This window comes from Oryctolagus cuniculus, chromosome 15 (genome assembly GCF_964237555.1).
Source record: "Oryctolagus cuniculus chromosome 15, mOryCun1.1, whole genome shotgun sequence".
NCBI lineage: Eukaryota > Metazoa > Chordata > Mammalia > Lagomorpha > Leporidae > Oryctolagus > Oryctolagus cuniculus.
In genome coordinates this window covers 12540856-12566920 of record NC_091446.1, presented here as the reverse complement: position 1 = coordinate 12566920, position 26065 = coordinate 12540856, and the positions used below count along the sequence as shown (strand labels likewise).

General features: G+C 46.6%; 1 long non-coding RNA gene across 1 annotated transcript; it reads right to left on the bottom strand.

Moving 5' to 3' along the window:
- Window positions 1-11629: 11629 nt before the first annotated feature.
- Window positions 11630-19983, bottom strand: LOC138845472 (uncharacterized). The gene is made up of 3 exons (XR_011382757.1): window positions 18793-19983; window positions 16491-16709; window positions 11630-15721 (listed from the first exon to the last, which is right to left on the bottom strand). It is a non-coding gene; the product is annotated as an uncharacterized lncRNA (long non-coding RNA).
- Between the last annotated feature and the right edge of the window lie 6082 nt (window positions 19984-26065).

The window sequence follows — 26065 nt, the reverse complement described above, 5'->3', positions numbered from 1 at the left end:
AGCTGCTGCCTGCAATGCCTGCAACCCCTATAGGTACTGGTTCGAGTCCCAGCTACTCCACTGATCCAGCTCCCTACTAATGTTCCTAGGAAAGCAGTGGAAAATGACCCAAGTGCTTGAGTCCCTGTACCCACATGGGTGACCCAGATGAGGCTCCTGGCTCCTGGCTTCAGCCTGGCTCAACCCTGGCTGTTGCGGCCATTTGGTGAGTGAACCAGTGGATGGAAGATCTTTCTCTGTCCCTCTCTCTCTCTCTCTGTAACTCTGCCTTTCAAATGAATAAATCTTTTTTAAAAAATCTGAACATTGTCACTATATGGAGAAAGTTGCTAACTTATTTTAAGAGAAGGAGGTTCTGGTGGCTTCTTACGTGCCTTCCCTTCCTTAGTTATTATGTTGGTAAAGACAAAGACCCAGCTGGCCTGCGCTCTTACCCATGCTCAGCGCATCAGGCGAGAGAGGGGCCAGAACGGTCTTGCTAGCCACTGCTCCTTTGGTGCTTGGGACAGAGCCCAGTGCATCCAAGGGGCTTGTTTAAGAGATACTCCTTGACTGACAGTAGCAGGTGGATGTGTCTTTCCTTGAACAGTGGAGGTGAGTAGAATGCTCTCCCAGAGCCGGCTTGCAAACAGAAGACTCCCATGTTGACTGGATTAAGTAGCAGGTACTGTGGACTGAAAGTGCCTGTCCCTCTCCCCAGATTCATACATTGAAACCCAGACCCCAGTATTAGGGCATCAGGAAATGGGGCCAGTGGGTGTGACAGGTCATGGGGATGAAGCCCCCACCACTGGGATTGCATCCTTACACGAGTAACCCCCAGGCGCCCTCAGGCTGGCTTTCAGTCCACAGCCAGGAAGAAGGCCCTCACCAGAACCCCACCACGCCCGTCCCTCATCTTGGACTTCCAGTCTGCACAACTGAGAAAGAAGTTTCTGGCACTTCTGAGCCACCCAGTCTACGGGACTTTGCTACGCTGGCCTGGAATGACAGAGACGGCAGGAAACAACCAGGCAGGTCACGCGCGGTACGTGCAAACCTGCTAGTGAGCGATATCTGAGATGCTGGCACATCCTCCCAGATGAGCAAATCTTTTTCAAAAGTTTTTGGAGAGGAGGGATGGAGGGGCTTCCCCAGCAACTGAAACGCTGGACGGAAGTGTGTGAAAAACAGACCTCCTCCAACTTCAGCTCTCTCTGATGCACAAAGACCAGGCGGTGCCCAGCGAGGGAGTAAGCTAAAGATCTTGCTCAGAAAAAGACGGAACAGCCCCCAACAGGAGTTCTGAGAGCCACACAAGGGGAGCGAGCCTGCCTGTGGGCGCGCCTGCTGGCTTCCCCAGCACTGGCCACCCTGGCACTCTGCTAATATGTACGAAACAAACTCACGCATGAGAGTCCCGGATGTCCCCTGAGTGGTGATGAGAAGGGATTTCCACGTCCCTGTCTGCCAGGGGAGCAGGCACCAGCACCCTGTGGGGGACCCAGAGGTACAAAGAGTGGACAGGATGCGAACACAGCAGCGAGGGCTGAGCCCCCTGCCCCCCGCGGGGCTCCTGCTGGCCGGGGGCTTTCATTTCCCCAGGGCGGCCGCTGAGAGCTCCGGGGGCCGGGGCCCTGGCACCCAGTGATCCCTGAAAACCGTTTGACCTTTGGCTTCTTGATTTCCTCCCTCCGAGAGTAAAATGGGGAATTAAGAGTGACTTCCCATTCCAAGCTATTATTTACGGGGATTAACTAAATAAGACTTCAGCCTCCAGGCCTGAGACAGCAGGACGCTGGGGGGGATGTGCTTACCACCTGTGGGCAGCACGCTCACGTGCAGGGTCCATGCCAACGAGAGGAGCTCCCCAAGCCACACAGAGACTCGGTGGGGCCACACTCATGTCTGCAGGGAGCATGACACACTAACAGTGGTGCAAGCAATGGTGGAGGGAGGCAAGGACCCGTTTCCAGAAGTCCCAGCAATCCCTCTGATGGAGAGAGTGAGGCGGGGTGTCCAGGTCCCCATCCTGGCTTTGACTTGAGCCTGAACTCCAGAGGAAATGGAGTGGCTGGATGAGAGCTGGCTGAGGGCCCTTTCATAGACCGTCAGTGAGCTGTGGGCAGCACAGGCATCTCCCAGAAGCACGGGGGGCCAGTTGTGAGCCACACCGCATCCCAGATGGATAACCTCATCTCAGACTGCATAATTTGAGTTTTCCAGAAAATAGAGTTTGGAAACAGGAATGCTTTTGGAAGCAAAGAAGCAAAACGAAGGCCTGAAGTTAACTTGTTTTCTTCTGCTTTTTGGTTTAAAACAAAGCAAAGTAGCAGCAGGATGGGAATCAACAACCTTGGCGCTCTCGTTGTGAGCCTGGGCTGGAAGGGTCCCTGGATGATGGAACTTCACTGAGGGCTTCCCAAGACGCCCCTGGGAAGGGGCTTCGCAGCTGGGGCCGCTTTAATATTACTAGTTTAATTAATTAATAACAAAAGCACATGATTCTCAAGGCTTTACAAATGCAAAAAATAGAAATTTCTCTTCACGATACTTCTAATTCCTAAATCCTTCTACTACGAAGACAAAAGCCTTATATAAAAAAAAAAATCAAAAGCATAGGGGCTGGCACTGTGGCGTACTGGGTTAAGCATCGCCTGCAGTGCCAGCATCCTATATGGGCGCCAGTTTGAGTCCCAGCTGCTCCACTTCTGATCCAGCTCTCTGCTTAGGTCTAGCAAAGCAGTGGAGGATGGCCCAAAGCCTTGGGCCCCTGCACCCTCATGGGAGACCTGGAAGAAGCTACAGACTCCTGGCTTCGGATTGGCCCAGCTCCGGGCATTGCGGCCATTTGGGGAGTGAACCAGCAGATGGAAGATCTCTCTCTCTCTGTCTCTTCCTGTCTGTAACTCCGCCTCTCAAGTAAATACATAAATATTTAAAAAAACAAACACACATAATGCTTTAAAATCCAGATTCATCCCTGGATGGCCATCCCAGGAGTCCTGAGCACCCGAGAGTGTACATTTCACCCAACCATCTTCCTGCTCAGTTTCAGTAGAATTTAGCTCAAAGCATGGCAGCATCTTCAGAAAAGGCCAGCAGGGGCGAAAAGGCACGTGTCTACCGAAAACGCCCACGCCCGTGACACTGTCAGGCTGTGACCACGCTTGCAGCCTTTCCGCGAGCACGCGTGGGCCAGCGCACGAGCCTGTGCCCATGCGCATGTGTGTTGCTTCCGCCCTCTGCTCACGAGTGGAATCGCCACTCCTGCAAGCCGGCGGCCGCTGTCTCCGCGGGGCGAGTCCGGGGCACTCCGTGGAGGGCCAGGTCCCGGGAGTGCGCAGGCTGGCAGGGGCGTGCCGAGAGCGGAGAGCAGCGTCACTCAGCTTCAGCCGAGTCTAAATTAAGAGGCACGGCCGGCACAGGGGTCCCCGCTTGGAGGGCAACCTGATAGTGAGGCTAGGATCTCGGTCTATCGATGTACTAAATTGATGGCAATGAAAAGAATCCTCCGCAGACACAAAAGTACACTTGTTTTCAGATTAATGTATCCTGAATGCGAGCTTTTCAGCCCAGCTCTGCACGAGTGCACGCGTGCTCGCTCCTGGGCCCAGGCAGGGCCCGAGTCGTGTTCTTTGCGAAGGTATTTGCTCGCGGAGATGACCTGGCCGCTCGCTCATGAACGCACTGAAGGCCTATTCTTTCCGAACATCCCGTGATGCCAATTCCCAGGGACGCTGCAGAGCCGGTTTCAGTCGGCGGCGACACAGGGACAACCCGGGGAGGGGGGTCTGCACGGGTTCAGTCTAGAATCATCTTGGGGGGCGGGGGCGGGGGCATTTCCTCCTTCCACTTGCTGCAGGGCGTCTCAGTTACCTGCTGTTAACCATCTCTGTCTTATCTTTGTGTAACCAATGCCTGTTTCTCTTTTCCAAAATGACTAACAGGAATCCAGGGTATTGTGCAGAATTTTAATGGGTTGTTTTGTTTCTCACATGCTAGCCTGGCAGAGGCCCCATGGTGCCTTCCGCTCTTCCGTTCCCTTTAAAATAAGATTGGGGATCCTCAAGTCTGCTGATGCTGACCGGCATCTCTGTATCTGCCCGGAAGGCTTGGCGGTGTAAGAACCCTGGGGGACATCAGGTAGGAACCACTATGTTGGGTTCTTTGAAATGTGGAGTTGGCTTGAAGTTATCAAGTGGGCAAGGCTGGGGCGTGCAGGTGTGTGCAGGTGTGCCGGCCTCCCTCTCGGCAGATAGTGAGGGTTGCTAGACTGATGTTCCACAAGGTGCAAGAGGAACCTTGCACACTTTTTATTAAAGCCATCTCTAAGCAGGTGCACACTGGCGGAGCACGGACATGGCTTATGGAAATGTGTGAGCTGAGGCACTGGGCTTCCTCCCTCTCTCCCCCACCCCTCCATTCCTTCCCTCCGTTCTGTTCTTGAGAAACTACACCCAGGATTCCATTTTTAGGTATCTGAAATTTCCTCCATTCCATGTCACAAGAAAGATCCTGCCTTCCACGGGCTTGGCGGAGGCTGACCAAGGGCTGTCGCTGTGCCCCTTGCCAAGCTGGCCAGGAGGGACTGTGCCCCTGACAGCGCACGCAGGGCCCATCTTTCCTCTCGACAGAATCTGTCTCCTCCCAGGTGTTCAGCGAAGCCCTGTTGTTCTGGCGTGGAAATCGGGGCGGGGGGGGGGGGGGGGGGACAGGAGAATCAGCCCTCTCACTTATAATTCTTGGAGGCTTTTATATCATTGAAATACACTGTGCGGTAGTGGTTTTAGGCCATGAGACATCTCTTTTTACATTCATTTTAAGCCATTTAAAGTATTTTTTTGGGGGGCTGGGTAAACCATAACATTATTTAATGCATGAACGATTTTTTTTTATTGCTCAAAAACTTCTATGGACAACCTATATTTTGGACAAATAAGCCTATTTAGAGAGAAACACCTTTCATTCATTCAACAAATAATTACTCGGAGGATTCAATTTCCAGGCCCTATTGATAATTCTTTCTCTTTCCCGCAGAACTGTACCAGGTCAGCACCCCTCACACATAAATAGTGAGGAAAGGGTCGCTCGCCTGGGGTATTGCAGGAGCCAGCATTTCCCCATGTCTCTCCAGAAACCACTCCACAGCCCCTGCCCACTACGTATTCCAAGCAAGAGATACAGCTAACCCAAGTTCTGGCCAGAAATGTTCAATGGATTCCATCCATTATTAGAAAATTAAATAAAAGACTTGTGTTTGCTTTCACAGCCTTTGTAGCATGGACCAACAACCTCCCCATCATCTTCTCCCTTCTCCCCCTTTCTGAAGGTAAGGCCTTTGTCTTGCCTCAAACAGGTCCCACGCTTTCTGTCCGCAGCTTTCTGTTTCCGTCCCTTTCAGAGGTCTCCTGTCTTCTCCCTCCTGCTGGCTGAAATCCCACCCCCGCCCCCCCACTCTCCACACTGCAGTGGTCCATGGAGACTTCCTAACGCCCCTCCCAGATGCCACCTTGCCCTGCTTTGCCACCAGGGCTCCTCCTTGTCTTGCCCTTGGGACGGCCCTTCCTTCGCTGGCCAGAGCACGCCTACAAGATACACACACTGCAAAAGACAAGGTCCCCGTGGCAGTGAGTAGGCTCTCTGTCGCGTAGAATGAAACAGCACCACAGATAGCAGCAAACTAATCCCCTAACCTGGCCCAGCGTTTGATGCTCAACTTAGATCACAACCTCCTGAGGGCTTTTTCAAAAGACACAGTCCAGTGTCTTCACTCGTAGCCATTTGAAATATGGCTTTATGGGGGAAAGCACTTGACCTAGCACTTCAGACACCCGTGTCCTATATCCCCTACCGGAGTAGCTGGGTTCAATACCCTGCTAGAACTCCAGCTCCGTGCTAATGCACGCCTGGGAAGGCAGCAGTGATGGCTCAAGGAACCGAACTCCTGCCACCCACATGGGGACCTGGACTGACTTCTCAGCTCCCTGCTTTGGCCTGGTCCAATCTTGGCTACTGGTGGCACTTGGGGAATGAACCAGTGGAGTGAAGCACTCTGTTTCGCATGTCCTGCCTTCCTCTCTTCCTCCCTCTCTCTCTCTCCCTCTTATATAAAACTTTTTTTTTTTTTTTCAAAAAATTACGCACACTCATACATACACACACACATACATAAAATATAATCTGATTATTTAAAATGAGGATGGGGAGAAGAAGAGAAAAAGTGACAGTCCTGGCTATTGCTGGTGTGATAGAACAGAAAGAGGGTGGGCTTCAACATCAGATACACCGTCATTAAAAGCTTACCCCTAGGATGTTCCTCGGCCTCTCTAAACTGTAACTCCTCCACTTACCAATTGCAGAAACCACCTGTCCTAGGAGTTGTTGGACAACATAAGTGACAGGAAGCCTGACCTCACCCAGCAGGCCGTACAGTACACAGTAGACACTCTACTCTTCCTCCTCCCTCCCTCACAACTCCGTACCCTGTGTCTAACACAATACCATGCTGTAAGACCTCAGTGAGTAAAACTAGTGTTCATTCATTCTCCAAAGCGAATCGGGAGCTTCTATGGCTCTGGCACTATATTAAACAACAGTAACTCCCACTTCAATCCAAACATTCGCTTAATATAATTTAACAATGAATATGAAATTATGTCCCTTTCTGGAAACAACTGTCAGACCCAACACCTATCAGAAAGTCATCAGTTTTCCTAATGGGTGCTCTTGTTCACGCTGATGCATTTTAAATCAGCATGATAAGGATGAGTGCTTTTTTATATAGAAATAAAGGCATGACTAAGGCTTCAGGATTCTGGGAAGAGAACATTGTTGTAACCAATTCCAACTCAGTCAGCTTTTCACTCAAGCACCCCTCTCCCTATCTTGGCCTGGTCTTTAATGAAAGGTTTGTGAGCTTCTGTTTTTCTTATTTGGGAGACCAGAATCAAACTGAGACCACCATTTCCACGCATCCAAAATGGTGTATGCGAGTAGACTGCACACATTAGGACTTTGTAATGTGTTTCCTAATATCTATTTTCTTTCAGAGATCTACTTTGCTATTGAAAATTCAATCGATTTCCCCCAAATCTTGTTTTCAAAAATGTGTCAGTTCTTGGCCAGCGCCACGGCTCACTAGGCTAATCCTCTGCCTGCGGTGCTGTCACCCCAGGTTCTAGTCCCAGTTGGGGTGCCGGATTCTGTCCTGGTTGCTCCTCTTCCAGTCCAGCTCTCTGCTGTGGCCCAGGAGTGCAGTGGAGGATGGCCCAAGTGCTTGGGCCCTGCACCCACGTGGGAGACCAGGAGGAAGCACCTGGCTCCTGGCTTCGGATTGGCGCAGTGCACCAGCCATAGCAGCCATTTGAGGGGTGAGCCAATGGAAGGAAGACCTTTCTTTCTGTCTCTCTTACTAACTCTGCCTGTCAAAAAAAATATGTCAGCTCCTAGAATGTGTATTTTGCACTATTGTCAGGAATGGTTAAATTGATCAAATGTTCTTTGCCAACTGTTCCATTGAACCAGTTATTGGGAACTGAGAATGGCTTCATGTGTAAGTCTAGCTCTGGGGTCTATTCTCAATGTTGTCAGGTGCAATCATAAAATAATTCTAAGTTGGACAAGTAAAACTGTTTTGTACATGATTTGCTTCAATCTTATACCACCCCATTCTTTAAAATACCAACTAACACAGGGATAGCAACAGCAAAAGCTCTTTGCATTTTTCAAATGCTTTTGTATTATTATGAACTTGGTTGATTTGTCAGTCATCTAACAATTATTTGAGCATTTAGCTGTCTTTCTGGCACTGTGCTACGGGCTGGAAATACAATGATGAAAAAAAAATGGGGAATATGCCAGAACGGTCCTTGCCCTCCTGGAATCATCTCATGAGAGAGAAATCAATAAATTAATATATTACATACACTCCACGTAAGAATGGTGAATGGAAGTTTGGCAATCACAGAAGGTATTCAATGGAATAATTGAACATCTATAGGTACAACCAAAAATGAAACTTGACCCAAACATCACATGTTATATAAAAATTAACTTGCAATGAGTCATAGGTCTAAAAGTATAAAACATTAAGGAAAAAACTCATAACAATATATCTTTGTTACCTAGGATTGGGTGGTGTGTTTTCAGACATATCAAAACCATTATCCAGGCCTTTTGTCTGGAACCACTGTCTTCCAGTAATTCGCCAAGGTGACAAACACAATGGGAAAGAGGAGAGGCACCTGATATGTGTTCTCCAGGCCTTTTAGAAAACATGGAGTTGTTCCTTTGGCCACATACACGTGCAACTACAAAAAAAGGTGACATCGTAGACATCAAGGGAACAAATGGGTACTGTTCCAAAAGGAGTGCCCCATAAATGTCACCATGGCAGAACTCATAGAGTCTACAACGCTACCCGGCACGCTGTTGGCACTGTTGCAATCAAACAAGTTAAGGGCGTGACTCTTGCCAAGAGAATTAATGTGCATATTGAATACAGTAAACACTCTAAGAGCCAAGATGGCTTCCTCAAACCTGCGAGGGAAAATGAGCAGAAAAAGGAGGAAGCCAGAGAGAAAGGCACCTGCGTTCATCAGAAGCCCCAGCCTGCTCCACCCAGAGCAGCAGCTTTGTCCGTCCCACGAGAAGCAGCCTGAGCTGCTGGAACGTTTTCCCTGTGAATTCATGGTATCCATGTAACAACCAAACCAAACCAAAGCAAAACGAAACAACTCGCCGGAGTAGTCAAACAAACAAACACAATAAACACGTCCTCCAGAGAGTGAGAACTTAGCCTAGCCCGCATCCCATACCAGAGTCCCTGAGTTTAAGTCTTGGCTCTGTTCCCGATTCCAGCTTCCAGCTAATGCAGATGCTGGGAGGCAGCAGGTGGTGGCTCAAGTAGTTGGGTTCCTGTCACCTACGTGGGAGACCCAGATTGAGTACCGGGCTCTCAGCTTTCGGCTGGTCCAGCCCCGGCCATTGCAGATACTTGGAGAGCTGGAGAGTTAACCAGCAAATGGGAGTTGGCTCGCTCTCTTGCTCTCTCCTCCTCTAACTCCCTCTTTCTTTCTCTCTGTCTTTCTGTCTCTCTGCCTCTTAAATAATAAAATAAACATTTAAGAAAACATTATCTGTAAAATGAAAATGTATAAATTGGAATTAAAAAATAAAGAACTCTTGCTCTGAAAAACACCCTCTTGGAAAGTAAAAGACAAACCTCAGATTGGAAATAAAATATTTGGACATCACCTATCTTACAAAGGACTTGTATCTAGAATATATAAAGAACACTGTAAATTCAACAGTAAGAAAACGAACATCCCCATTAGAAAATGGGCAAGATTGAACATAGAGATCCATCACCAACAAAGGCATAGAAGTGGCAAATAAGAACATGAAAAGGTGTGTGGCGTCATTAAGCATTATGGTTATGCAAATTAAAGGTGTAATAAGACCCCACTGCACACCTGTTAGAATTGCAAAAACAGAAAACATTAAAAAAAACCCTGTGCTGAGGCTTGGAGCAGCTGCATCTCTCCCACACTGCTAGGGGAGAACACACAATGGAAGAGCCATGTGAGAAAACAGACTGGCAGTTTCTTATACATTTGAGAGAGCTTCAAAAAGTTCACGGAAATGGAAATAAAAAAAATGGAAATAAAAAAAAGTTAGCACTCCATGCACAGCAAAGACCTTCAAAAAGTACATGAAAAATGTGTGGCATGAAAAACTGTGAATTTCACATGTTTTGTACCCACCAAAATAAATTTATAGTTCAATTCTCTCCAGGAACTCCCAGAAGTACCCAGTGTACACTTGCTATACCACCTGGCATTTGCACTGCCTAGTAGTTATCCAAGGGAAATGAAAACATGTGTTCACACAAAAACCTGCCCTTGAATGCTCACAGAAGTTGTATTTGTAAGAGTGCCAATCCGGAAACAGTACAAATGGTCAACAGGTAAACGGAAAGCACACTGGATACATTCACACTGAGGAGCTCCACTCAGCAACAGAAATAACTGATACACACACAACCTGGATGGATCTCAGGGGCTTTGTGCTGAGCCTAAGAAGCCATTGCCAAGGGGTTCCATGAATCCATGCACATGACATTCCCCAAGCCACCAAACTGCAGTCAGTGGCTGCTCAAAGGAGAGTCCTTGTGCAAAGAACAGTTTTGAGTCCTGCCTGTGGTGACAGTAGAATCTACAGTCTCATAAACTCACACACACACACACACACACACACACACACACACACAGAGTATTTAAGTAAAGCTGTTGGGATCCCAGGAAGCCTTTTACCTGAATTAAGAGCAATGCACCAATGCCAGTCCCTCGTGTGATGACACACGGTGGTTATGCTCCACGTAGGCACTGGAGGGGGCTGGGTGAAGGTACAAGAGAATCCTCAGCTCTAGTATTGCAATTCTTGTGAGTCCCACTTATTTGTTTAGATGTATTAGAACTATCACATAAATATGTATGGAACTGCCATTCTGTGACGTGCGCCGGGGAGACCCACAATGCCACAGCAGCCTCCGATACAGGGATTGACCTGGCCGTGCAGGTCACACAAGACTGGAAAATGAGAAGAGATCTAAGGGAAGGGGAGAGGTTAATGAGGTGCAAAGGGCAGGGAGGTTGAGTCCAATTCTCTTGACTCAGGAAAAGTTCAATAAGGTAGGAAAATAGTTCCCTCCGTGAACTTGCAAGGGGAAACCCGGCTGAAGACGCACAAGCAGTGAGGCCTCCCCGTAGGTGGGCTGCAAAAGAGGGGTCCAGGAGCCGAGAAACCCCCAGGCTGCTGGGCAAACTGAAAGGGCAGGAGAAAGGGAAGAGAGGTGGTGGGGTGGCCCCACTAGGGCGGCTCAGGAGCCCTTGGCGCCAGACCCAAATCACTGCAGAGCTGCTGGGGTATCTGGTCACCCCTAAGTGCCCAGCCACGTTTGTGACAGGGAGAGGCACTTGGAGGAGCAGCCTGCAAGCTGCTCCTGACTTTGTAGAGAGCTAGTGAGAAGAGCGAGCAGAAATCAGACTTGTGGACTTCGCGGTGCACCTTCCCTCCTCACACTTCATCCCCCCAGCCTGGCCATCCGCCCCGGACCTCAGACGCTGTCCCAGCCAGCAAGTCGCGTTCCCTCTTGGGACAACACTCTTCCCCTCCACAGAGTGAATTTAGGCAAACGACCTTGCAGGCCGACTCAGTCCTCGTGTGCGGGGATTCTGCTCTCTGACTTTGACAGCTGTATTCAAACTGCACCTGTGTATGGCCTAACGTTCCCCCCCGCCCCTTTATGAATCCTGGGTGAAGTCGGAGGGGGACTGTCACATCTCTGTTGTAGGTGAAGCTTCCTTTGTGACCTCTGTGCATCTGAGTTCCTTGGTGACCTCAAGTTGGGTACGAGACACAGCCTGGAGATGATCTTCTTCGGTCAAGTACGAAGAATTGCTTCACTCATTAAGTCCCAGTGAAGGCTGAGAAATTGGATGGACCATCATAGAGCCTTCTGACTCCAAGAGAATTTAAACTTTCTCTTAATAGCGATTTTACTGAGCTAATATTTATACATTTAATAAAGTTTTCAACATTTTAGCTAAAATGATATTTTTCCAGTAGTCCTGCGATCAGGAAGATTTCAATTATGTTCATTAGCCGTGTCCTGCTCCATGACTGGAGCCATAATGCTAGGTGAGCTCCACTGACGGGCACAAATGTATTTGCTTAGTGTTAAAAAAAATAATAATGAGTGAGACAAAGGCAGACCTGAATAGGTTTTTTTTTTTTTTTGGGAGAGTGACATTTTTCCACTGATTTCCTGCTTTTCCATCTAGTCTGATAAAATATTCGCAAATATTTTGAATGCCTGCATTGAAAGACGGATTTAGAACATTCAGGGCTCACAATGGCCAGGTCCCAGGGTGCAGAATGGTTATGTATGGTTTCATTTTAACTCTCAACCAACCAAAACATGGGTGTTTATCTTTAAGCCTGTGGAGCAGAAGCATCTAATTGATCCCACTTGGGAGACAGACTATGAATAATGGGCCATTATATTTTGACGAGACACACAATTGCCTTGAACTTGTCAGGGTTCAGGTGTGGGGATCCAGCTACCTGGGGCAGTTGCTGGAATGTGATGGTTTGCTCGCGGCTGAGCACGCATCTGCCGGCTGCAGCCCTTGTAGGGCTCGGTTCCATTTCACAGGAATAACTCACCTATTCATGAACAATGAGGTTCAAATTGTACTTTTCCTTAACACAACATTAACTCTCAAAGAGCTGGAAATTCAGCACTCGGTTCCGTGAGCTTAGATTGCAAATCAGCCACTGAGAACATTATATGAGCAGTAATCCCATTAAATATATCATCTTGCAAATATCTAAATCCAGTTAATTAACTTGTATTGCAAAAGAGCTTGGAGATAGAGTTTTCAGAGAGCAACCATACATTTTAGGGCCCTAATTATGCTTAAAGCAAATTTCAGGCTCTACTTTTTCTACAAAATAGGTGGAAAACTGCCTTCTAAGGAAAAAATAGATTGATGGAGGGCTACACTTATGAGATTTAAACAGAAAAGATATTTAAACATCGCAAAAATTAACTGCTTTCTTACATAAACTTTTTACTTGCATTGTAGGGAGGTTTTTAATAAAAGGATTAAATAAAGTCTGCTATTTTAATTAAAATTCATAGCAATACAATGTCATCTTTACAATGGTTGTAGAAATTAACTAGCTCATGGATTTAGCTATCCTTCAGAGTTCATACTAATTTGACTTTAGCAAGATACCAAACCCATAAAATGTGTAGATTTTAAAATAATCACAGCATGGATTTAAAAATTAAAAAAATGATAATTTCTCCTAATGAAAATCCCATTACTGAGTTAGAAATAAACCACAACCATGTTTTAATATCACTTCAGTCAATAACCATCTGCAATATGTGTGTGACAATATCACTGTATGAAACAGTCATACACAAGGGTGCTTCAGAAAGTTCATGGAAAATCAGAATTAAAAGACCAATTTATTTTGATGCAAAGACATTGGGACCTTTGCATAGTTTGTTCATAATATGCATTCTTTGGGAGCTTTTTGAGAGAGAGAGAGGTTTTCCATCCACTGGTTCACTCCCCAAATGGCTGCAACGGCAGAAGATAAGTCCATCTGAAGCCAGGAGCCAGGAGCTTCTTCCAGGTCTCCCATGTGGGTGCAGGGGCCCAAGGACTTGGGTCATCTTCTGCTGCTTCCCCAGGCCACAACAGAGAGCTGGATCAGAAGTGAAGCAGCCGGGACTCGAACTGGTATCTACATGGGATGCTGGCTCTGCAGATTGCGCCTTTACCGACTATGCCACAGGGCCGGCCCCTATTCTAAATTTTCTTTTCCATGAACTTTTTGAAGTTCCTGGGTTTATACATGTATATATTTTGCATAAAAGTTGCATGAATTTGTGTCTAGCAGTACCCTCTCCTTGCACTGCACTTTCCCCATTCCACTCATCTGCAGTATTTGTCAATCAATCCACCCCACCATGCATGCTTTTCATTACATCTCATGACAAACCCACACCATGTGAGTGTGAAATTCAAGAGTGACTTATTTTGCAATCGTTTAAATTGTGGTTTCTCTAGACTATTGTTCAACACAGACATAAAAAAGAATAGCAATAAAATATGAGAATACTTTAAATATAAATAGTGCTTTTCTCCCAAATAGTTCAAATTCTTATCCTACGTGGAGATCCATTTATATGTATGAAGAATGTAAGAAATAAAATCTTTTTTAAAATGCTCAGCTCCTATTGAAGTCTGGGGCAGATAGCGTTTTGAAGAGGTGTCAACAGGATTGGATTTATTCCTGCTAAAATCCATGACCCCATTTGGGGCATCATGCTTCATTGTTAGGAAGAATAAAGTCCCGAAGATATTCAGAGATTCTTTGTAACACTATCATTCGCACTATCCAAATGTCACCGACATAAAACCACTACTCTTAGTAGGCAAATGTGTCTTACTGGGTCTTTATACAAAGATGTTCGAAGAGCTTATGGTATTCAAAGGGAAAATTTGGAAATAGAGAATTCGGTTCAGGCTTCGTCAGGTTCTCTGTCCCTGGAGTCCACAGAAGGTGAGCAGAATTTAACCTCAGAAGTAGAGAATCAGCTGGGGAGGTCTTTTATTGTGGCATCGGCAGGCATTTTTAATAGGTCAGTAATTTCAGGAAAATGTAGATCCCCCATAGGAAAGGCTTAGAGACCACAGCTTCGCCACTATTTTCTGAGTACTTGCCATATGCTTCCCAAGTGCTGTTTGGCACCATAAGCCAATCACGGCACTGCTTCCTCTGAACAGCTTCATGAGGCATTTTTTTTTTTTTTAAGATTTGATTTATTTACTTGAGAAGGAGAGTCAGAGACAGAAAGGTCTTCCATCTGCTGGTTCACTCCCCATTCGGCCGTGACAGTGGAGGTGGGCCAGACCAAAGCCAGGAGCCAGGAGCTTCTTCCAGGTCTCCCATGTGGGTGCAGGGGCTCAAGCACTTGGGCCATCTTCCACTGCTTTCCCAGGCCATAGCAGAGAGCTGGATTGGAAGTGGAGCAGCCAGGACTCGAACTGGCACCCATTTGGGATGCCAGCGCCACAGGTGGAGGCTTAGCCCACTCCACCACAGCATCAGCCTCTCTTACTACACTCCACCGAGCAGAAAACCTAGATTTATGTTATCTACTCGAAGCCAAAACCCTAGCAAGTTAAGAGGCTGGGATTCAAATTCAGGTCCATCAAATTCCAAAATCCACAGTTACAACCTCTGAGCCACACCAATCCACGAACATGGGACCCTAAAGTTTGTGGAACCCAACTTCGCTCTCATAAACTCACACTAGAGCCAGGGACACTGGAGAGCTGATGCTTGGTTGGTTAGTACCCAGTGGCGGGGTAACTTTTTTTTTTGCTTGTTTTAACATCTGTTATGTGCAACACGGGAAGCGGGGCGCAAAGCAAATTTCAAACTCTTGGGCTCCACTCGCGCACTCAGATGGAGTTGTGTCGAGGGAAAGGGTTAAGTGCTGCTCAGCCTTCCTGCCCTCACGTCTCCTGGATCATGTTGTCTGAAGGCAAGGCTCCCCGCACCACGGCAGACCCAAGCCGTATCCTAATGACAGTATAATTAGAAGTATCATTGTGGTAATGATTCTTTTCATCTGGAATACGGGCTACAGAGCAAAGGGCCCTCATTCAGCTAATTCCACCTGCCTGTCCTGCCTCTCCCGGCTTCTCCCCTTAGGTCAGCTGCGCAGGGTTAGTGCCAGGTGTTTGACAAGTCTTCAGACTTGGGGCTCATCAAACTAATTAAAGAGAAACACATCCAAATTCTAGTGAATTCTTTTACTTGAAAAAAGGCTGCCCATTCATCTGGCTTGGTGGGTCTGATTAATGAAGACGACAAAGGCGCTCTTGTTTCTGCAACCCACAACCACTTGGTTCGGGTTCAGTGGGCCCAGGGAGAGGCACCCGTGCCTTAATCTGGTCTTTCTTTCCGACTTAAAAATCCAAAGGGTAGAGAAGTTTCTGATTTTTATCAGACACGCCGAGGCAGGGGAAAAAAAAGACAAAAACCATCTTGATCCACTAACTTGACGTGGCCAGAATTTATTTGTTTAGCTTAAACACTCTTCAGAAGACTTCCATTGTTTATTTGCCACACGTGGAATAACACGAGCCTTGAGAAGAGAATTAGAATCATCAACATATTTTTAATATCCCTAAAACTGATAAACCCCAGAGAGAAGTTTGCCCCTCGGAGAAGCCTTGCAAGGCCCTGTCCCCCAGCACTGGGTCAGGGCCCTGCCTTGGCATCGCCGTCCCTCCCCGCACAGCCCCAGCCAAGGTGCACATAATGACTGTGGGAAGGGAGGGTGGAGGTTTTCATTCTTAATGAGAGATCTTTTTTCTTTTAAATCAAGAGTTTTAATTCTTATAGACAAACTGGCATCAAAAGTACATCTTGGATGGAGCTGTTTGCCGCCTTAGCGGAACGCGTCTGCATAATTAGCTAAGTGAAGCATTTGAAGACAAATTTGAGCATTTAGATTAAATTTAGATTAAAATGCATATGCTCCTGCCAGGTTAAAAATAAAATCCAACAGACAACTGTACTAATAAATTTAATATATTCAACAAAGCATGGCTATTTAAGATGTTGCTTTTAATAACGTTAACCAAATTCATCATGAGATTATGCTTTTAAAATTCATAAGCCCTAAATACTGGCTCCAAGTCTCCAAACCCTAAAATGCCAAATTATCCAATCTAATACAGACCCATTTGGTACTGAGACATTAAATGGCACTTCCGAATTACCTTTGAAATAATTATTTAGGAGTTTGAACTTCATTTTGAATTCCATCATTTATTGGGTGTTACAATTGAAGAGACATTTTCTTTCAGCAACTTTCTCTTTAAAATCGGAATTTATTTTCATGAACTTACCTGTATTGTTGATTAAAACTGTTTAATGAAAAACATCTTTTCCTTTTCCTGTACTGACTACAAATCTAGTCTTGTCAAGAGCACCTCGGCAGCTTGGACTAACAGTGACGATTATTTTGTCTGAGAAATGAATTCACACTTGGGACAGTCAATAGTTGCCAAGTTTAAGCGTCTCATATGTGATCAGCAAGCCCATATTCAGATGATTCTCTTGTTTATCTGAAAAGAAGAGAAACTCAATAGATAGTAAAATGGGGTCCCTTAGGGCACAATTTCTTACGGAGTTTTGAGAAATGGTAACTATAGAATATTATTAGGTATTGTGGGAAAAATGTAAAATCATTTTTCTTTAGCCTATTATTATAAATATTTTAAATATACAGACCAAAGAGTAAATAGTTTAAAAAAAAAACTGCAGGGGGCGGCCACCTGCAGGTAAAGCCTCTGTCTGCAGCGCCAGCATCCCATATAGGCGCCAGTGCGGTTCATGTCCCCTCTGCTCCTCTTCTGATCCAGCTCTCTGCTGTGGCCTGGGAAAGCAGTGGAAGATGGCCCAAGTCCTTGGACCCCTGCACCCGCGTGGGAGACTGGGATGAAGCTCCTGACCCCTGACTTTGGTCTGGCCCAGCCCTGACCGTTGTGGCCATTTGGGAGTAAACCAGCAGATGGAAGGTCTCTCTCTCTCTTCCCCTGCCTCTCCCTCTTTGTAACTCCACCTTTCAAATGAATAAATACATCTTAAAATAAAACAAAGCAAAACATGAAACCCTGCAGGTATGCAAACCTAAGAAGGTTCATTCATTACAGTACCGCTTCAGGGCCTTAAATATGGACAGTTTCCCAGACAACAGAAAAAGCATCACGTTCCAATTTAATTTGCAGCATCTTGCGCACCTCGTGTGCTCTGCAAGATACCTGAGAAACGCTGGCTTAAGGTAAGCTTGGAGGCAATATTATTTCCACGGAGAAGTCGACCCAAGAAAGGAGGGACCCTGATGCCAAACAAGTTTATAAGAAGAAAGATGCTTTGGAAAATCATGGTTTACAACTTGACAAACATTTGACAGGTTCACAGCGTCAAGTTTCTGAACGAGTCTGGAGGCATTTCAGTATGCTACCTTTTTTTTTTTTTTTTTTTTTTTGACAGGCAGTGTGGACAGTGAGAGAGAGAGAAAAGTCTTCCTTTTGCCGTTGGTTCACCCTCCAATGGCCTCCGCGGCCGGCACGCTGCGGCCGGCGCACCGCGCTGATCTGAAGGCAGGAGCCAGGTGCTTCTCCTGGTCTCCCATGGGGTGCAGGGCCCAAGCACTTGGGCCATCCTCCACTGCACTCCCAGGCCACAGCAGAGAGCTGGCCTGGAAGAGGGGCAACCGGGGCAGAATCCGGCACCCCGACCGGGACTAGAACCCGGTGTGCCGGCGCCGTAGGCAGAGGATTAGCTAAGTGAGCCACAGCGCCGGCCTGCTACCTTGTTCTACCCGGCAAAACTCTCCCTTCTCAAATGAGCCCACGTTCTCAAACCCAGGCAAGGATTTGAAACTGGCGAGCAAATAACCCAAACAAATAAAGTCTTGTTTCTCTTTCATCCTGCCAGTGACTTATGAAGTCCTTAACAACAACAGAGAAGGTGGAATGAAGCAGATTTTTGAATTTAATGTGAGCATTGCAGTGGAATTGCTGATGGTAAGTCAGCTAGAGGTTTTTGGCAAAAGCTGTTTTGAAATTCTCCATTAATTCTTGCTCCACAGCGCGGAACCCAGTCAGTGGAAACCATGCGTACTCCCACTTCTCAGCGTCTTTGCTAACGGTAAGAGCTGATTTTGGGGTGCATGGGTTTCCCAATTTGTGAAATTCTGTAAGACACAGTAAGGAAACCATCATCGAAACCTTTAAATAATGTTTTTATCATGATTTTGTCTCACTTCTTGTCACAATCCTAACAGGTACAAACTCAACCCCAACAAACGGCCTCTTAAAGAAATTACTAATACCTAGAAAAAAGATTAAAAAGAAGTATCTTTCACTCTCATTTGCATGCCAAACTAGTTTGTCTTTAAAATAATTTTTTTCCAGGATCTTCTTTTACCATCTAGGGAACAAAATCCCAACCATGGATTCAAAATGACAGATTTGGTGGGTTTTCCTTTTCAGAGATGATGTCATTTGTGGGGAACTGTTGGGTAAACCATACGCTCTTTTCAGAAACCTGCAATTATCTCTCTGAATAAAGAGATCAATGTCGTGTTTCTAGAAATAATGGCTAATGATACGTCTCTCGAAAGGAAGTGGCGTTATTAATTACCTCACTGTGAACACACAGTTCATAGACAGCTCAGAGGGCCACTCGCCCAATTAAGTATAATGACTGCGGCTTCGGTTAGTCCATCTGGACAGCCCCGGGGTCAGCGCGCCTGCGCCTGTGCAGGGCGGGAGGCATGCGCAGTGAGGAGGCTCGGGGGCGGACCTGGAGAGCTGACGTCACCGCTGGGCCCCCAGCTTTGCGGCGGTGTTAGCTACCTTGAGGTTCATCACCCCCTATTTCCAAGCCAGGGTGTGTGATTTATAGTCTACATGCAAATACATACTTATGCCAAGAATTAGATGTAGTATATGTTTGTATATTAAATATGTATTTAGAAGTGCATAACTGTATACAAATGTTCACGCTGTTTGCACATTTATATCTAACCATCTACGTACAACCATCTACAATCTGAACTGTGTTTATACACCTGTGAGAACTACAGAAGCATGCAGACTATACGATCATTTACATAGCATAGTCTACATTGGCATAGAAGTTATACAGGTGATTATGCAAGCGTATGTGTGTATTCTTACATACTGCAGTATATAAAATGTAAGAGAAGGGTGACCACAACAACATACCATAACCCCAGGGGACCAAGGTCAGAGCTGGAATTTACCTCGCCAAGGACAAAGCCCAGAAATTTGTAAACATTATGCTACAAAATATCCCCACAAGCATCCCTCAGTCTCCTGGGGGCTTGGGTCCAGGACCCCTGTGGATACCAACATCCAAGAACCCTCAAGTCCTTACATAAAATGGCATAGTATTTGCACAGAACCCACACACATGCTTCCTGTATACTTTAAATCATTTCTAGATTATCTACTAGCCCGGAAACAATATGAATGCTATGTGCATAGTTGTAACACTGGGTTATGAAACAGTGTGCATTTTACAGACGTAATTTTTAAAATATTTTTGATCAGCATCTAGCTGAACCTGCAGATGTAGAACCGGGGCTTATGGAGGGCCTGCTACACACACACACATGTATACACGCACATGCATGTACACACGTGCACACAGCATTATTAAATGCCCTTGTCCTTGTACGAAGGGACGCAGGCTGATGACGAGGGCCTTGCACACAAATCCATGTCTGTCATGGACGTCCTGCCTCTTCCCAGCAGTGCATCAACACCGTGCAGCCCGGTGGGCCTGGCCTGCCAGCTTCCTGCCCGTTTCCTCATTGACTTCAGAAGCGGCATGTGGAGCTCTGAAAATGACACAGGACCCCTATGGAGGGGGGGGGGTACTCAAAGGGTGGGGGCACGTGGCCCCCAGGACCTGGGCCTCATTCCCAGGCTCCCAGAGATATGATGTGAGCCCCATAGCCTGGATTTCAGGTCTCAGATCGTCCTCCGCTGCCTGGCTACTCTGTTCCCACAGTGGATCAGCCTGGCACTGGGGTCACCTCCTCCCCAGGGCTTGGGTCCGCTCCGCAGTACTTCCGTGAAGTGTCTGAAATCCTGCACCAGGAGCACCAGGGGTGTTCCCCGGGCAGGCACCAATGGGCGGGGCTGACCTCTCCCCTCCTGCCCTGCCGACTGCTGCTTCCCTCGAGGTCGTTCCAAAGGTCGGAGAACGCGCTGGCTCACTGAGGCCGGTGGCTGTGGCAGAGCTCGGGTCCTGCTGTGTGGACCAGGTACGAGGACCAGCAGGCAAGCGAGTCACAGGCAGACCCCGGAGCCTGCGGGGCTGTGTTTGCTTCTGTGGTTTGGCTTTGGTTTTAAGCAGTCTCCCACTTCCTGCCTTTCTCCTTCTTTTCATTTATTCACAGATCCTGGCAGGGCACCAACCAGGTGCCAAGCTCCGCCCACAGCATGGATCAGAAGGAATCTTGGGGCCAGCCTTGTTGCACAGCAGGTTAAGCTGCTGGCTTGAGACACTGTCATCCCATGTCAGAGCCCTGGCTCGAGTCCTGGCTACTCTGCTTCCTGTCCAGAACCCTGCTAGTGTGCCTGGGAAAGCAGAGCAAGATGGCCCAAGTACTTGGGCCCCTGCCCCGATGTGGGAGACCCAGAAGGAGCCCCGACCATCAGGCTATTTGGGGAGTGAACCAGTAGGTAGACACTCTGTGTGTGTGTGTGTGTGTGTGTGTGTGTCTGTGTCTGTGTTCTGTCACTCTGCCTTTCAAGAAACCTTGATGCAAGATTGGGGAATCACCTTCAGCACCCACTGCCAGGGACCTGGGATAAGCATCTCAATCCCTGTGAGCCCCCACTGTGGCCGCAGAATGGGGACAATGTTCTCCCTGTCCGAGGGCAGCTGTGATGAGCCCACGACACAACAAAAGACCGTATGTGAGGTGCCTGACGGTGGGCTGGGTACAGCTGGAGTCCTCAGCCTCTGTTACAACTTACAAATAACTGAAGTCCCAGGGTTGGGGGCAAGGAAACATGATGGCATGCATCCCTACATATAAATCTCAGAGAGGGGACAGTAGGTTAATCCTCCGCCTGCAGTGCCGGCATCCCATGTGGGCACTGGTTCGACTCCCAGCTGCTCCACTTCTGATCTAGCTCTCTGCTACGGCCTGGGAAAGCAGTGGAAGGTTCCAAACACACTCCTGAGCTGTGTCGGAGGTTCCCAGGTGCTTATTCATAATTGTTCTTCAATCTATTCATATGTGCTGTGTATACACACGTGTATGCTATATCTTACAGTAAACACTTTAATATTTCCCATTATATTTGATTTGTAAGAGTCAAGACTTTCCTAGGATAAATTTAAAGACATACGATCAAGGGTGCTCATTAAAGCATCATTTACAGGAGAAAAAGGAGAGAAAAGGGAAGCAGTCAGACTATTGGCATTTATGGAAGTGGTTCATCAGTTATGCTGCAGTAACTCTGTACCGAGAACGATTGGCTAAATACAAAGCTGGAAAACGAACGAGGCTCCCACCTTCATCCAGTCCACTCGGGAAAGACGAGGCTAGAAACTGGGAGGTGGGATTGCTCTTGCTGCCGGGACGGGACTATTTATCCACCAGAAATCTTCTCTTAAACTTGAATTCTGCCTCCTTCTCCAGCCACAGGAGCGCAACGGCAGGTGTCGCTAAGATCACTCTAGCGATCATGTTATTGTTGGCAGACACTTCTTACAGGCTTTCTTGGAAAAAAAGTCATACACAATCTAGAGAACCAGAGTCCCAGGCAAGAGACAGAGCCGCTGCCTGTCCCCGCAGGGTGGAGGATGCTGGGAGTGCAGGCAGCTGAGTGCAGGCAGGCACATCAGTGAAGGACAGTGGCCTGCCGCCTGCCACCTGCCACCTGCCGCCTGCCACCTGCCGCGAGAGGAGAGGCACGACTGGAGTTGGGAGACCCCGCAGCAAGCACTCTGAGACCAGCAGGTTCTGCACAGTCTGCTGCTATAACAAGACACCATGACTCGGCAGCTTATAAGCAACAGAAAAGCATTCCATCCCGTCTCAGCGACTGGAAGTGGAAGAGCGGGGCACCAGCACGTTCAGCCGTGATGAGGGCCCACTTTCTGGCTCACAGATGGGGCCCGCTCCCTGGGTCCCCACGAGGTGGAGGGGCTGAAAGAGCTCTCAGGGGCCTGGTTCCTCAGGGCTCCGCCCCCGAGACCATCACCTCGGGTTGGGATTTCAGCACAGGCTCGAGCTTAGAAAATATTTTTCCCTGGAGGTTTTTTTCTTTCGGTGGGAAGTTCTAAAGAGGGGGATGAGGAGGAAGTTGAGGGGCAAAAAGCACCACTCTCAAAAGTTTCGCCTTCGACAACTCTGGTAATATTACTTAGTGCTATTCCTGGCAGAAAGGGGAGGCAGTGACAGCTGTGGCAACTTGGTTAAATCTACAGAATGACATATCTGGGAATGGCTTTTACCAACCAGCTATCAATGGAGAATTCATGTTACTATAAAATAAAGAATGCTAAGCCATTCATTTCTTTACTGTCAGATTGAGATTTGATGGAAGAAACAAGCAGGCAATTAATTATATTTAGGAACCATGCATCTCGGCTTTGAAGTTAAACGTATTTCCCTGTGGCTTTATATTGGGAACAGCTTTTATTAAATTCAATTACTTTTCCCTCTGGCCGGCTCTATAAAGGTGCACTCGCTCACAGAATAGGATGGCCCTTAGCAGAGCTATTTCTACGGAAACGGTGGTGATGGCATGGGTTTGGTCACTACAAAGGGTTGGTTCTTTACAGGGAAAATAGCAGATGAGAAGGTAGGTGTCTGGTAGCCTTCAAGGTTCACCACTTTGGCATAAGCCAGCAAAACAAGTAACAAAATGGAAGGGACTCCTCGTTCACCACTTTGCCTCCTTCGTGCCTATGTGCCCACCTAATGCCCTTGACCTTCCCATTGTGGGCACGGGGCAGAGCCCTGCACACCTGCTCTGTGAAGCTCACTGGAATGTAAGTCAGCTCTGGCCTTGCTCTGCCTCTGGCCGTAGGAGACCTGGACATTTTTGTCCCATGAATCTCCTTCTCACCACCTGACCAGCAGGTGGGCATAACTCCACGCCTCCCTGTCCCATAGGGCTGCTCCAAGCATCAGACACAGTGGTGAGATAATAAACAAGCGGTAACTGCCAAGCCTTGATAGGATGGTTAATAATAAATTATGGACCAGCAAATTTCTGTTTTAATATCATTCAAAATAAGCTGTGGCTTTGTTTAATAATTTTCTTGCCCAAGTGTGCTGAGGTGTCTCTAAGTGGAAGGAAGGAGTGATTTTCACTCTCTCGAAGCAGCACAGGCAAAGATATTTTTAAAGTCTAATATATTATTTGGTTAGAAAGTGACTGTAAAAATTGACTGCATCATTGGCCAATCAGATGGCAGCTCCCAATGAGTGCATTTTCTAACTAAAGGATAATGTATTTCTGTCATAAAATGACCAAGTTTACAAGTCCCGAGCATTGCTTTAAAAATAGCTGTATTAGGATCAAAAGCTTTGGTGCCACCTGGGACCAATAAGTGGTCTGTTTCCTTCAGAAACTAGACCTCCTTCAGCCCTGCTCTTATAGTTCTGGCTTAGTGAAATTAAGAAGCCCCCCCAAAAAACCCAGGGCAAGCTCAAAGAGCTTGCAGAAGTATTATGTGGGTAAAACTTAATATTATGGGCAGGTAATTTTCCTCTAAGTTTGTCACAGAAAGGAGCCAAGATCTGAGTACGCCTGCTCCAGGAAGGTACTTCCAAAGCTGGATTCAAAGCCTCAGCAGCAAAATCTATAAGTTCCTCAGCCAAATGCCACTGCATTTGGTTGTCTCGGCTAAATGCCACTGCATTTGGTTGTCTCAGCTAAATGCCACTGCATTTGGTTGTCTCGGCTAAATGCCACTGATTTGGTTGTCTCGGCTAAATGCCACTACATTTGGTTGTCTCGGCTAAATGCCACTGATTTGGTTGTCTTGGCTAAGTGCCACCGCATTTGGTTGTCTCAGCTAACTGCCACTGCATTTGGTTGTCTGGGGTCTGCAAGGCTCTCTGTTTCCAGCACTGATGCTGTGGAAATGAGTTCTAAGCAGCGCCATTCCATGATGCGTGTCACTACCGTTACTTAGAGAAGACATCCCTAATGACAGAACATCATGAAGCTGCAGCGTTGGGACTTCAAGTGGGTGGGGTGTGTCTTCTGGTGCTTTCTTCAGGGGCACCGGGCTCTGCAATGCAGTCGGCTCTCAAAGAACGGAAAAACTTGGGTGTTCAGAAGTGCTGACATCATAGCACTGTGACTGATCACTGAAGAGCTCTGTACACAGGCAAACAAGGTGGTCCAAGGCAGAAAATCTGAAAGAGTTGGCAAAAATTCTTGTAATAAATAATTACAGGAATGTTGCAGGATATAAGGTTAATATAAAAAAGGCATTTGTCTTTCCATATACTGGCAAAGAACAGAACTTGAAATTAAAAAACACATTACCATTTGCATTAGTAACCAAAGAAATGAAAGTATCTTTAAGAAACAGTGGTAGAATAATTGGGCATTCACACACACACACAAAATGAATTTAGACATAGACCTCATATCTATTAGCAAAAAACCAACTCAGAATGTACCACAGAACAAACTGTAAAATGAAAAACTTGAATTCCTAGATGGTAACATAGGAGAAAATAGAGATAACTTGAGGGTAATGAATTTTTAGGTAAAATACCAAAAGTATGACCTACGAAAGAATTGTTAACAATTGTTAACATGAACTTCATTAAAGTTAAAAACTTCTGCTCTATGAAAGACACAGTCTAGGAAAAATATTTGTAAAAGACATATCTAAAAAAACACTGTTATCCAAAGTATACAATAGGTAAAAAGGACCCAATTCAAAAATAAGATATAAACAAGCTGATTAAAAATGGGCAAAAGACCTGAACAGGCCCCTCACCAAAGAAGATACAGAGGTGGTAAATAACATAGAAAAATAATTCAGCATCATATATTGTTAGAAAATTGCAAGTTAAAACAAGATACCTATTAGAGTAGCCAAAATTCAGAACTGACAGCACTAAATGCTGAAAAGAACATGAAGCAACGGGAACCCTCATCTGTTGCCGGTGGGATCCATAATGGTATAGCCACTTTGGAGTAGTTTGACAGTCTCTCATAAAACTAAACATACTCTCCCTATATGACCTAGCAATTGAGCATTTACCCACGTGAGCTGAAACCCTGGACCCAGATGTGGACAGCAGCTTTAGCCATAACTGCCCAAGTTCAGAAATAACCAAGACGTCCTTTGGTATGTGAGTGGATGAATCGACTGTGACACAACCAGACAATGGAATACTATTCGGAGCTAAAAAGAAACGAGCTATCAAGCCATGAAAAGACATGGAGGAACCTTAGAGGCAAGTTACTAAGTGAAGGAAGTCAGTTGGAAAAGGCTACACCATGGAGACAACGAAAAGATCAGTGGTCACCAGGGTTTATGGAAAGGAGGAAAATGTAGGCAAAGCACAGCGGATCCTAAGGGAAGTGAAACTATTCTGCACGGTGTTGTAATCGTGAGTGCCTATCATTGTATATACGAGGGCACTTCATAGAGTTAGTGGGAAACTAAAAGACAAGTTTATTTTGATGCAAAAAATCCTCTTGAAACCTATGCATGATTGTTTCATCTTATGCATTTTCCATGAAGACTCTTCTACACTTGTCAAAACCTTAGAATATGCAACGGCAAGAGTGAACCTCTGGATGTCGGGTGACAATGATGCATCAATGCCAGCGTATCAGTTGTAATATCCACCACCCTCTGGTGCTGCGTGTTGACAGTGAGGGAGGCA